The sequence below is a fragment of the Podarcis liolepis genome (assembly GCF_965112155.1).
Source record: "Podarcis liolepis genome assembly, chromosome: 11".
Taxonomy (NCBI): domain Eukaryota; kingdom Metazoa; phylum Chordata; class Lepidosauria; order Squamata; family Lacertidae; genus Podarcis; species Podarcis liolepis.
Genome location: NC_139565.1, coordinates 30,509,122 through 30,521,620, shown reverse-complemented (window position 1 = coordinate 30,521,620; position 12,499 = coordinate 30,509,122). Strand labels below are relative to the sequence as shown.

The 12,499-nt window shown below is 41.3% G+C and overlaps 1 long non-coding RNA gene across 3 annotated transcripts in view; it reads left to right on the top strand.

The window, feature by feature from the left end:
* The window catches only part of LOC310688738, a 474,996-nt gene that overhangs the window by 147,932 nt on the left and 314,565 nt on the right, over positions 1–12,499 (top strand). For all 3 annotated transcript variants that reach the window (XR_014517114.1, XR_014517115.1, XR_014517116.1), the window contains one exon: positions 7,367–7,469. This is a non-coding gene — a long non-coding RNA (uncharacterized lncRNA). The remainder of the gene's footprint in view (positions 1–7,366; positions 7,470–12,499) is intronic.

The following is a 12,499-nucleotide window of genomic DNA, read 5'->3' as shown; positions in this document are numbered from 1 at the left end:
AGGCTACCTTCCAATCTTCACTTCCACAGTCCGAAACTACCAGCCAAGTGGAAGCCTTGCTGCTCCTTGAAGCCAAATGGGTCGGTGGCTAGCATTTGGCTTGCCCCTTTAGTTCTTAATGACGTTGCATAGGTGTGTGGAGGGAATGTGGGAGTAATTGACACTGCTTGACTCTCCTGTGTTGACCTTGAAGCTGTGTTTAAAGTGATGGATGAGCAACTTTAGTACTGCAAAATGAAAACTTGCTTGATTGCCTCTCAGAGAATCCATCCCAATTAGGACATAGAGCAAGTGAGAAGAGTGACCCCATGCATACTAGTGGACAACACATCCCTCCTTTGGACTGTCAGCACAGCCAGTGAGCCCAAGAAAAGGGCATAATAGAAAATGCCTTGAATGCATGGGTGATTTGATGTGCAAGAGGATCTGAACCACCTCTGGAATGTCCTGAAAGACAGGATGATGCGTTGGTGATAAGTAGCTTTAAGTAACATAGTTGACGGAGTTGCTACCTATTTTATTGTGACTAAAGGCAGCAGCATCACTTCAATTGACTGTAGCAGTGCAGGTCGCAATCCTAAATGGAAGACCCTTTCAACATCTCAGAGACTCTCACTGTGTTAGACGCTTTGTGTTCCTAAACGGATTGGCTTTTATTTTCTAAAATCTTTTCTGAAGTGACACATTAGTGGTAGAGCTAAGTGGCAGAACTAGACACAGGCATCCTGGGAAAGGGCAGGCGTGATGGAAAAGGTGGCTGGCTAGCTCAAGGTTTTCAAAGGCAGCTGCTTTTCCTGGCATTCTGAGAGCGGAAGAGCACCTGTGAATTGTCAACACTGTGACTGCACTTTCCCCATTAAATCTCTGCACCGGTGTGTAAATACTTCAGAATTGACTAGGTTAGGAATACATTATGCTGTGCCTTGCTTCTATTCATTTCTCTCACAGTCAGAAATGACCTCGTGCTTGGTAGGCTTTGTTTTGTGGCTGCCTGGAAAATGTGACAGTATTCATTTGCTTACAGGCGCAAAAATGACTGATTGTTTCCTCATAGTCAACATAAAAACCAATGGGAAATCCGAACCGAGGTAATAAGTACCTTTGGTGTTTTACTGTTTTGTGTTATAAGTGAGAGGAGGTTAATGACAGAAGCTTCCGAAACCCAGGACGGCACATGCATGCGCTCTCACACACAACTTTGATTGGTCTGTTAGAAAGTCATCAATTCATACTTAACCGAAATGTCATGTTTTCCCTCTCACAAAACCCGAGCTATTTTGTGGAATTGTCTCTCCAAGTTTAATGCGCAGGAGGCTAATAGTTAACAGTAAACATTTTCTTTTTTTCCCAGAGCATTTTTCTGTTGAAAGAGCAAAGCATTACAGTAGACCGGATGTTTTAGGTCATTTATTTTGTTTTTGCTCTGGGTCATTTTACAAAAGCACGTCTGCTCTTTAGCGTTAAAATGAGAGCCATTCTTACTCCCCAGATATTACCCAGAAGCACTTGGAGGCTCTTAATGATTAATACCATCACAGTCCAGCCACAAACCTTTCTGGCGCAGATAATGCCAGGCAGCAAGCACGCTTGACACTTTTAATGTATAATTAAGTAGAAAAAGTCAGCACTCAGTATGCAAATTTTTCAAAATGATAAATGATGCCATCCAGCAGTAGGGATTGATTTGGTGTAAATGAAACTAATTAAGGAAATGTCAAACATAATTAATAAAACAGGTTTAAGCTGCAAAACATTGTCAATTGAATGAATGAGGAGGCACTGGCTCCCATTGTTTCTGCTTTATTTAGGGCTTGTGTTTAGCTTGTACTCTGTTCCTAAATGCACTCTCTCTACCTCACACCCTCCACTACCAATTCCCAGAGAGGGGGAAAATAAATTTGCTTGTCTCTCCACTGACTGCAGAAATTAATTGTAGAAATCTTGTCCCATCCAAGTGTTACATTCACTCACAGGACATTAACATAACTAATTTGAAAGAACCCAAATGACTGCATAATAGAGCACTGTCAGTATGCCTGACAGTCTTTGGTCATACCAAATTAGCTTGGTTTTCTAATTGAAATTTCCCCCCCTAACACACACGCGCGCGCGCACACACACACACTTTCTCATTTTTCCCCTCCCTCCACTATTCATTTTTGATAAGAACAAAGGTTTTATAATTTACAAAAGAGTGCTTGACCTATAATTACTAGGAGGAAATTAGGGGAGGTAGAAAAGTCAGATTTAGTCCTGGTAATGATGCTAGAGACCTTGCCCCCTCTAGGGAGCCTGAAGAATAATGGAATCTTCTATTTTTACGGGCGACCTGTGCACTGGCGCTGACTCTCACTGTGAATCCACTTTACCTTTTAGATCACTTGCTTAACACTAAAAGTGCCAGCAGAATCGCAGGCCATTATTCCAAATGTCATTCCGTGCCAAAGCCATTTCCAGTGCCCTTCCCTCCAATGAATGAATCAAAGAACATCTGCCAGTTCGCTTATCTCGTCCTTGTAAATCTTCTGTAGGAAGAGTTTAACATAACTTAATTTGGGCTCAGTTTGAGTAAAAGAGGTCACCGGGAAGTCTTTAAAAATATAGTGCTAGGATCTTAACTCTTTAAAAGAAAGGGGTTTATGCCTTAATTCTGTTTAATATGGGAAGTACATTTAGAATGAAATTACTCCCACCACCACCCCCAGTAACAAAGACTTTTTCTGTACTAATTCATCCAGAAGAAGAAAAAATAGTGCCCTTTTCTTCACGCTGGAGTTCTTGCTTCCAGCAGAGCCTTTTAAGTCAAGTAGTGAAGGTACTGGGTGGAATTACTTTTTAAAGCCTTTCTTAACAATACGTTACAGTTACAGTGCAGGAAATAGTTCCATCTACTCTCAAATGTGTTTCATCAGGAGACACCTGACGGCAAAAATTAATTGACCAAAAGACAAAATTGAGAACGAACTCTGACAATTAGCTATTGGTTCCGACTGCTATAGAGATTCATGATCAAAACCCAAGCCTGCAAACGGAAGGAAGAGTACATCAGGCAAGAAAGAAAGAAAAAATGGTTTAAAATAGTTTTACATTGCATGGTAGTTTTTTGCATAGGTTGGAGATTCAACAGCACAAGTCTAAGTTTATGTAACACTCCTTCAACAATTCCCTGATACATAGCATCCCTTGGAGGTCAGGACAGTCAGAAATGAATATCAGCTCCAGTGCCAATATGTATGCCAATGGCTCTTTTCTCATGTCACGGTGAGCCATAAACCGTGGTTTACTGTAGACCATGGTTTACCGGAATGTTAGTGCAAAATACTGAATAGCTCCCACAGTGTTCTTTTTAGTGAGCTGGGGAGCAACACATTATGAAGTTTGGTATTCTGTGTTAGCCAGCTCTTGTCTTTTGCTGCTCCCCAACAAACCATGATTGGTAAGCAAGGTCAGTAGATGTAGAGCCACTAAACAATTTTTAAAACTCAGTAAAGGCTCTTGAGATGCTGGAGTATTGTTGTTATTAATATTATTCTTAATAATAATTAAATTTATTAGTTTTTTGCCACAGCAACTCAAAGTGATTTACAATATTTTAAGCAAAACAACACATGCATACATTAAAACCACTACTATTACTCCTCCTCCTCCTCCTCCTCCTCCTACTACTACTACTACTACTAATAATAATAATAATAATACCACACAAGTAAAAAGTCCAAATATAGTTAAAAGACAAAGGCATGATTAAAAAGCAATTCTTTTAGCTGGCACCTAAAGATGTGTAACAATTGCATCAGGGGAGCAGCTTTGGGGAGAACACCCCATACGTGGGGAGCCAATGCTGAAAAGGCCACCCTCCAGACTTGCTCCTTTTTGACTATTGGTTTTTCAAAAAAATGTTGAATATTTCCAATTGAGGCCCTTGGTTTGAAAAAAATAATTGATATAATTTTTAAACAGTGCCCAGAGGTTTATTATGTAAAATATAATAGGGTTTGATAACACAGGAGAAAAAAGGAAATTTTGAAAGTGTAAAGCTTAGATGGAACATGACGTTTACTAATAGTAAATGGGAAGCTATTTCTTTAAATTTAGCTATCAAGCTCTATTGCTTTAAGAGGGAATTAATTTACAGCGCAGCCACATGTGTGTTTCCTCGAAATGAGCCTCGTTGGGTTCAGTGGGGCTTACACCCTGGAAAGGGAGTATAGAATAGCAGCTTTAGGCTGCATAACTGGTATTTAAACACAGTAACACAAAAAAATGTGAATATGAAAATGTGCATTATTTGGCACAGATATTCATATGTGGTGGGAATGCTTCAAAATCTAGTCTTATCTGTGACAAATCACGGAGGTTATTAGGTAAAACAAATTACAGTGGTACCTCGGGTTACAGACGCTTCAGGTTACAGACTCCGCTAACCCAGAAATAGTGCTTCAGGTTAAGAACTTTGCTTCAGGATAAGAACAGAAATCATGTGGCGGCGGTGCGGCGGCAGCGGGAGGCCCCATTAGCTAAAGTGCTACCTCAGGTTAAGAACAGTTTCAGGTTAAGAACGGACCTCCGGAAGGAATTAAGTCCTTAATAGTATACAGTGGTACCTCGGGTTATTTTAATTTATTACCTTCCCTTCTCCTTAAGGTCTAAGCTACATATTCCTGCATCGCTGGGGGTTGGACTAGATGATCCACAGGGTCCCTTTCAGCTCTACAATTCTATGATTCTATGAATCCCAAAATGAAGTGGGTATCTGAGACTTGTTGGAGGCACAGCGGAATCTCCACAAGACAACTCTAGCTGAAGCATGGACCCTGGAAGGACTTAAGACCTTAACAATCCAGTCATCAGACTAATGCTGCAGACAAATGTCTGCGTCAAGGGAATAGAATGTCTCCAAGCTTTCCATAACAACACAGGGCTAGGGTGGCTTGATGGGGAAGGAAGAGCAAACATCGGGTTGAGGGAGGGAGCGGAGAATGAGCTCTCTTGTGAATGACAGTTCTAGCTTGTAATTGGAGGGAATATTTTTCTAGCACTCTCTAGTCACAGTGTTTTGGGAGGGAACAGCTTTGCAAGAGCAACACTTATGTCACTAAGCTTTAGAGAAATGCCAGGAAGGTGAGGTGGAAAGAGGAAAAAGAGCTGCTTTGTGACTGACAGGTCTAGCTTGCCATCCGAGGACATGATTTATATCCAGAAAGTTATCCTTTTTCGTTCTCCCCGCCCCCAAATCAGTCTGAAAGTTGGCTAGCACAAAAGTACATGGACCTATTTGTTTGCAGTTTGCCAGGTTTCCACCCAGGGACAACTCTCTTGTGTTTGCAATTTTCAGACCCCCTTGCTGTTTAACATCTGTGGGAAACCACTGAGTAGACTCATCTGGAGTTTTGGAGTACATTGTCAATGTTATGCTGATGACATATAGCTCTACTTCTCCATTACATCTCCACATGTGGCAGTGGATGTTCTGAACCATTCTCTGACTTTGGGAATGGGCTGGATGAGAGCCAGCAAACTGAAGCCCAGTCTAAATAAGAGGCAGCATTAGTGGCCGGTTCCCTAGACCAGATGGATGGGAGGTGGCCTGCTCTTGATGGGGTTATACTCCCTCTGAAGGAACAGGTACACAACTTTGGGTATTCCTGGATCCATTACTGTCGCTTGTGGCTCAGGTGGCCTCAGTTGCACAGAGCCACAAGCGACAAGTCTCCCATCAGCTTTGGCTGGTGAACCAACCTGCATCCCTATCCGGACAATAATAATCTAACTTCTGCTGTCTATGTTCTGGTAACCTCTAGGTTAGATTACCTCAACAAGTTGTACATGGGGCTGCCTCTGAAGATGGTTTAGAAACTTCAGCTCCTGCAGAATTCAGCAACCAGGTCACTCACTGGGGCAAGACAGTTCAAGCAGATGATGCCAATCCTGGCCCAGCTGAGAACTGGCTGCCAGTTAGTTTACTCATGAACATGCTGGCATTAACCTATAAAGCCCTAAATTGCTCACAACCACTATACTACAATGCTGCCCCCCATGGGAACTGACCTGAACTGACCCCCTCATATGAACTGACCTCTCCCACAGAATGCGGTGATTGGTTGGGTATGTATGGGATGAAGTGATCTTTGAGGTATCTTGGTCCTAAGCTGTATCGCCCCCAATCCTTCAGAACTGATTTTGAAGATGCAGGAGGGAAGGAGGCTAAAGGGGACTGGAGGGGAAGAAGTTCCATTGCATAAGCAGAGCTGCATTACTAGATTTAGTACCTTATATCCCTTCCTGTTATCTTATTGTCAAATGAAGACCTCTTCCTTCTGCCTGGTCTTTGGAGGTTTATAATGTTGTCAACTGTTGTGCTGTGATGATGTGTTGGCTTTTTCTATTTTATTGTAGTTTGCCGGGTTTTATTATTATTGCTGTTGTTGAAATTTGTACAGTATTTTAATATAAACCGTACAATGTGCTGCAACTCCAGCTGAAAGGTCTAAAATATGATAGAGATACAGATACAGATAGATTTAGTGTCAGTCTCATTTGACCTTTGTTTATCCACTATTATTTTTTTCTTTGTTTGCATAGATTTTTTAGACCAACTTATGTCAATTCAATACATCCTTTGTAGCCAAAAAGAAAGGAAAATTCACTGGGTTGGGCCAAAATTAGACTGGGTAAAGCAAGAATAATTTCAGTACTGGGGTGTGTTGAAATGTGACATATTGCATATATACCGTAGTCATTTTGTAAAATGTAAACAACCCTTTCTAGTGTCCTCCTGGCAGAAATCAATACATACGTAGTGATACAATGGAATAAAACCTTACTCACACAGATAGAAGAATTATTTTGTTAGTCTGTCTTGTTAGAAGATAAGACAAAGCTATGATCTGATGTTAACTGGATCTAGTGGGCCTCCTTTGAGGCATGTTGGTTGCTTGTTCACTTTAATATAATATTTCAAAGCTTGAATATTTCAAAATCAAATGAATAAGTAAATTTATTTATTTGTCTAAACTGACTAGAGGTTTATCTGGCACTTTAGGTATTGTTGGCAGTAAAATAATGCTATGAATCAATCAAAATGTGAAACCTTTCTCTCCACACAGGCACTAGTAGTATTTCAGATTCCTTTGAGTTAGATTCACCACACTTTTCCTTGGAACCCTACAGAATAATATCAGCTGCTGTAACACTTGTATTAAAAAGTGTGTCATGAATGTCACTGAATTTATGCTGTTTAGGCACCAGGGTAGTGGGGAGAAACAGTAAAAAGGTGGACAAAGGGTTCTAGGAGATTCAGAGCATAATTTTAAAAAAGATATAGTTAAAAATTAAGCTCAAACTTCATATTTGTAATTTATTTTAGAGAAGAATAGCCACATGGATTAATGCTCTGACACTTCACTTTTGAAGAAACCAAAGAGGACCAATAGAAGCAGAATGTGCAACACCCAACCAGAAGAGAAAAGGTCAGCCTTTCAATTTTCACTAAGTGGAAAGGGAATGTCATTGCCTGACTTGAGCAATAAGACATATGCATAGCATTTCTCCCTGTATACAAGGACAGGCTGACCTTGGTCAACATGCAGTGTTGTGGTGGTGCATTTGGTAGGGAAGAAGTGGAATCAGACCATACCTCTTTGTGGCATAGTTTTAACAAGTCAGAAGCATTTTCCACCTACTGTCCTATACAAGGGGGACTGTATAATATTGTCAAGCAAACTGGGGAAATAATTGCACAATCTGGGCTGTGAGAGCATAAAGCCTTAAATGATATAGTGTTAACTCAGAAAAAAGTCATTCATACTTTAATTAGGGAAATTACCTATGACTAAAATCTCACTGATTTCAATGAGACTATCCACAAATTTATACAGAAGTAATGAAGCTTACGCCCATGTAAGTGTGCGGAGGATGCAGGCTAAATGTGACTAACTTTATCTGGATTGGGGCCTGCACACAGTAAACATTAAGTTTTAAACAGTAAATATTAAAGAGCTATTTGGAAGCCCTTACAAGAAAAAAAGAAGAAATCTTGCATCAAGAGGGAATCTGAATTATTCCTGGATGTCAGATTGCATTTATTTGACCTTGTGGCATAGAGTTTATGAAATAATGTTATGGTCATTTCTTGGAAAACGTTACATATATTGCATGAGTAACTTGGGAGCCCAGGAAATCAGCTGCCATTAACTTCTGGCAAATGTCCAGCAGCAAAAATGAAAGAAATGAATTAATGAATTAATTGTGCAAGACAAGCATAACATCAAGGGGAAGGGCCTATCAGTTAATGGCTATGATGACAGTATACACACCTCTTTGCCTCTGCAGTCAGGAATTGGTTCCACTCAACAGACTAGATTGCAAGAAGATTGTCCACATCCTTAGCTCTCACTAACTGAAATTCATCCAATAATATGTGACTCCAGTGAGGTGCTGGGCAGGTCCACAGACAGTACTGATCTAACAATGGTACCCAGTTTATGATAAAAGTGTGTGATTTTATTCTTGAAGTGTTTAGCAGATACATCCCAGTGTGCCTCTGTGCATTCCTTAATACAGCGAGCCCACCAATTATGCAAGGGTTCTGGGGGTCTATGCACAAAGGCAAAATCACACAAATCCAGGAACCCCCGGAACTGGCCACCCCTGCAAAGCAGAGGGCTGCTTACTGGAGCCTGGGAAGGTTGCGGGAGGGCCTTGAGAGCTTCCCAGGCCCTCCCGCAACATTTCCAGACTCTGGTAAGCAAGTAGGTGCCTTCCTTACTGGTCTCTGGGATACTCCCAGAAGCTAGTAAGGAAGGCATCACTATGTGTCAGGGAACTGCCATCAGAGGCAAGAGGAGAGGTAAGACGCTCCAATGATGCCGGGGAGGGAACTAGCAAGGAGAGAGAGAGAGAGCTTCCGCTGGGGAAGGAAATCCAGGGGACACCAGGGAGAAAGGGGAGGCTGAGAGTACTGCGGAGGGGAGGCTCCGAGACTCTTCCAGTGAAATCAGCGGAGAGAGCACAGGACCTCCGCTTGGCACGCCCACGCTGCGCAGAAGGCTTCCGCGCAGAGAATCTAGGAGGAGACTTGGCGTCAAAGAATTTCTATGTTGGATGAAGTTTAGGAGACGCCCACTCACGGATTCTGCCAGTGACTAAGACAGTCGCGTTGTAAGGGCTGTCAAACCAGGGAAAGGTTTAGCTATACGACCAGCTTGGAGCAGTTTGCAGTTTACGCACAAGCAACCCCAATTCCCATTACACTATGCTTACCAGGCTTTGGGAAGGCAGTGCAAGGGCTCTGGGATGCAAATGGATCAGAAGGAATGCTCAAGAAACAGGTTGTTTGGAATGGGGCCAGCACCAGATTTCAGAGGCTCTTAGCATGACACAATCAGTGGTACATCCGACAGCCCCACACACTGCCAGAACTGTGCAATTATGTTTTCTCCTGCTGCTGCTCTTGCAGATTCCATAGATCCTATTGAGCCTGTAAATCTATGAAAACCATAGATCTTAGAATTACAAGCTAGGCTAGGTTGCAGGATAGGCCCACCCCTGAAGAAGGGTGAAGAAGTCACCTCAGGCAGAGGAAGCCCCTAAGGTGGCCTCTCTGCCACCAGCATCGGCTCCAGTGCCTGGTGAGATCTCACCCTAAATCCGCTGGCAGAATGGTGCATCAGAGTAGTACAGCACTTTCAGAGTAGTACAGTAGTTTCAGCTCAAGCAGTGAAGCAGGATGCGCCACGCCTGCTAGGCTGTGTAGATTTTATAGATCCGTTCACTGGGGCATTACATTTGTGGTAAATTAAGATGGTTAATGGCTGCCAAGGAAGGGAAGCAACCTTGGCTCCCATTCAGTAGTGGGAAGCTTGCCCACCCATTGCTGAAACAGCCCTCCCTGGGCCCAGTGTGGAAACAGTGAGTGGCAGCACACCTGGGTCAAGACGGTGGGTTGTTCTGAGGCCCTTGGCCAGTGTCTAACCTGGATGATCGACTGGTGCTGGGCCTGGTTTAGGAGTGACCTAGTTAGTAGCTCTCCAGTGTCTCTGTAGCGTATCTTTCCCATCACAGTGAACGTATCATTTCACTTGGCTTCTTAGATCTGCAGAGTTTGTGATCTATCACTGAGCTATTGCCTTTCCTCTCAAGGTATGGGCTCCAGTTGGCCCACACAGCAACTGGATTTGAGCCTATGAACTCATGAGCATAACTGAAGGAGAGTCATGACTAAACAACCCTGCAGGCATGTGGGAAGGGAGTCTCTCACGAAAGATTCCAAAAGCCAAAAATAAAACCAATTTGAGCACTCACTTTTTGCCCCTTCTCATAAAGTGAGAAAGGGCTCTAAGAAACCATAAGCAAAGGTGCTATGTAAGCAGGCAAGAACTACTTCTTTCCCCAAGATTGAGTAAAGGTTCAGCATGCTTAACAGTCTGTTGTTATTTCAATTAAATCCCACTAAATATCCATGGAGGCTCACATCCTGACCTTTATCTGTTGTAGAGTAGCACTTGGCTGTTGCACATAGAAAATTACTTCTGTAGAGGAAACATAATTAGGAAGTCATGCTGCATTGTGAATTTTCAGCTGTGTTTTAAGCATGTTTTTAGTGTAATAACAGCATCAATGAATTTGATTGAATTTTACATTTCACATTCTGACTGATTAAAAGAAATAAATTTCCCCTGCACCTCAAACAGCATTTATGTGTTGTGAAAGCAAGCATCAATCCTATCTGGAAATGACTTTTCTATAAACATTGTAAAATATCCCACACATTCTGTTCCTCTTTTTTATTCTAGGATCCAATTTAATGAAACAAAACCCCCTTTTTCCTCCCTCTATGCTTCTTTATTCCATGACCATCATGGGAATAAAATACTAAGTACATATTCTTGACAATATTGCCTCATTTCTGTAACCATTTCTTATGAGAAATCGAAAGGCAAAGACAGTCAAAACAGGAAACACAATAGGAAAGTTTATGACGTATAAAATGAATTCTTTAAAAGAATTTTGGTTTAAAATGCCAAGGGTGAGAAGTCAACTATATACTGCACACATTACTATTTATTACCTTGCATTTGGCTGAAATTCATCTCTTTTGACAAGCAAGGATAAATCGTATTACATATTTTATAAAATATGTGAGTTGGTCCTTTTTCTTGAAGACCCTACATAGCAAACTTGCATGTACCAGATACGTACTGAGCTGCAGTAGTCTCCTCATGACCGGGAACTTCATGTAATTTTCTGGCAGCTGTATTAGGGAATAAAATGTATTTATTAAAAACATACACAATTGGTTGATTGTGTATCCAGTTCTTAGAGCACAGAGTGATGACTATATAAAAATGGAGAAATGCAAGTTTCACTTTTGAGCAAATTTACTGCATGAAAGGTTCATTTTTTTCCATTTCACTTAAATATCTTCAGTGCTTCTCACTGTGTAAGGTTTTATTGTGATTTTTTATATATACTTGAAAGCTCATTATTTTACAGTGAGGTTACTGAACCTAGACCATAGAGTGCAGATTATCCAGCATAGCATTAATCAAAATATACATGGCAAATGGGATTCAAAACAGTGCCAAAGAAGCATCTGCTTTTAGCAAAGAACAAAAATTCATTTAGCTCTTTTATTAAAAGGTATTATGGGCAATTTATTTTTAAACTATCACTCTAACACCATTAACTAGCATATAATTTAATGTACTCCCAAGCAACTTGACTTTTACATTTTCTTCAAAACATTAATTTGCTTTTGTAAATTGATGTAAAAGATGCCTTTGACCCCCAGGAAAGATTCAAGCCATTAACAATAAATTAAATTATGTTTCAGAAGTATATGGCCATTAAGTTTTTTGTTTCAGATATAGCATGTTTACAGTTCTATCTAGTGGCATAATATTGCCTAATGGAGAAAGAAAACTGTATTTTACTGGTTTAATTTCTGCTGAAACCATGTCAAGTTTAACAGTTCAATCCTATCCAAATTTTACTCAGAAGTAAGTGTACATAGGACTCCAAATTTCTTTTAAAAACTTAGTTGGTCTCTAAGGTGCTACTGGAAGGGGTTTTTTTTTATTTTGTTTCAATTACGGCAGACCAACACGGCTACCTTCCTGTAACTAATAATAATAATAATAATAAATTTTATTTATATCCCGCCCTCCCCAGCCGAAGCCGGGCTCAGGGCGGCTAACAACAATAAAACAGTATAAAAGTATAACATAAACAATACTCTAAAATCATTCATTGTAAAATTAATTAATTCAGGCCACTGGCAACCATTGGGCCAGAGCTCCGCGAAGATTGCCGAGGGAGGGAGTCAGGCTGTGCCCTGGCCAAAGGCCTGGCGGAACAACTCTGTCTTGCAGGCCCTGCGGAAAGATGTCAAGTCCCGCAGGGCCCTGGTCTCTTGTGACAGAGTGTTCCACCAGATCGGAGCCACAGCCGAAAAAGCCCTGGCTCTAGTTGAGGCCAGCCTAACTTCTCTGTGGCCTGG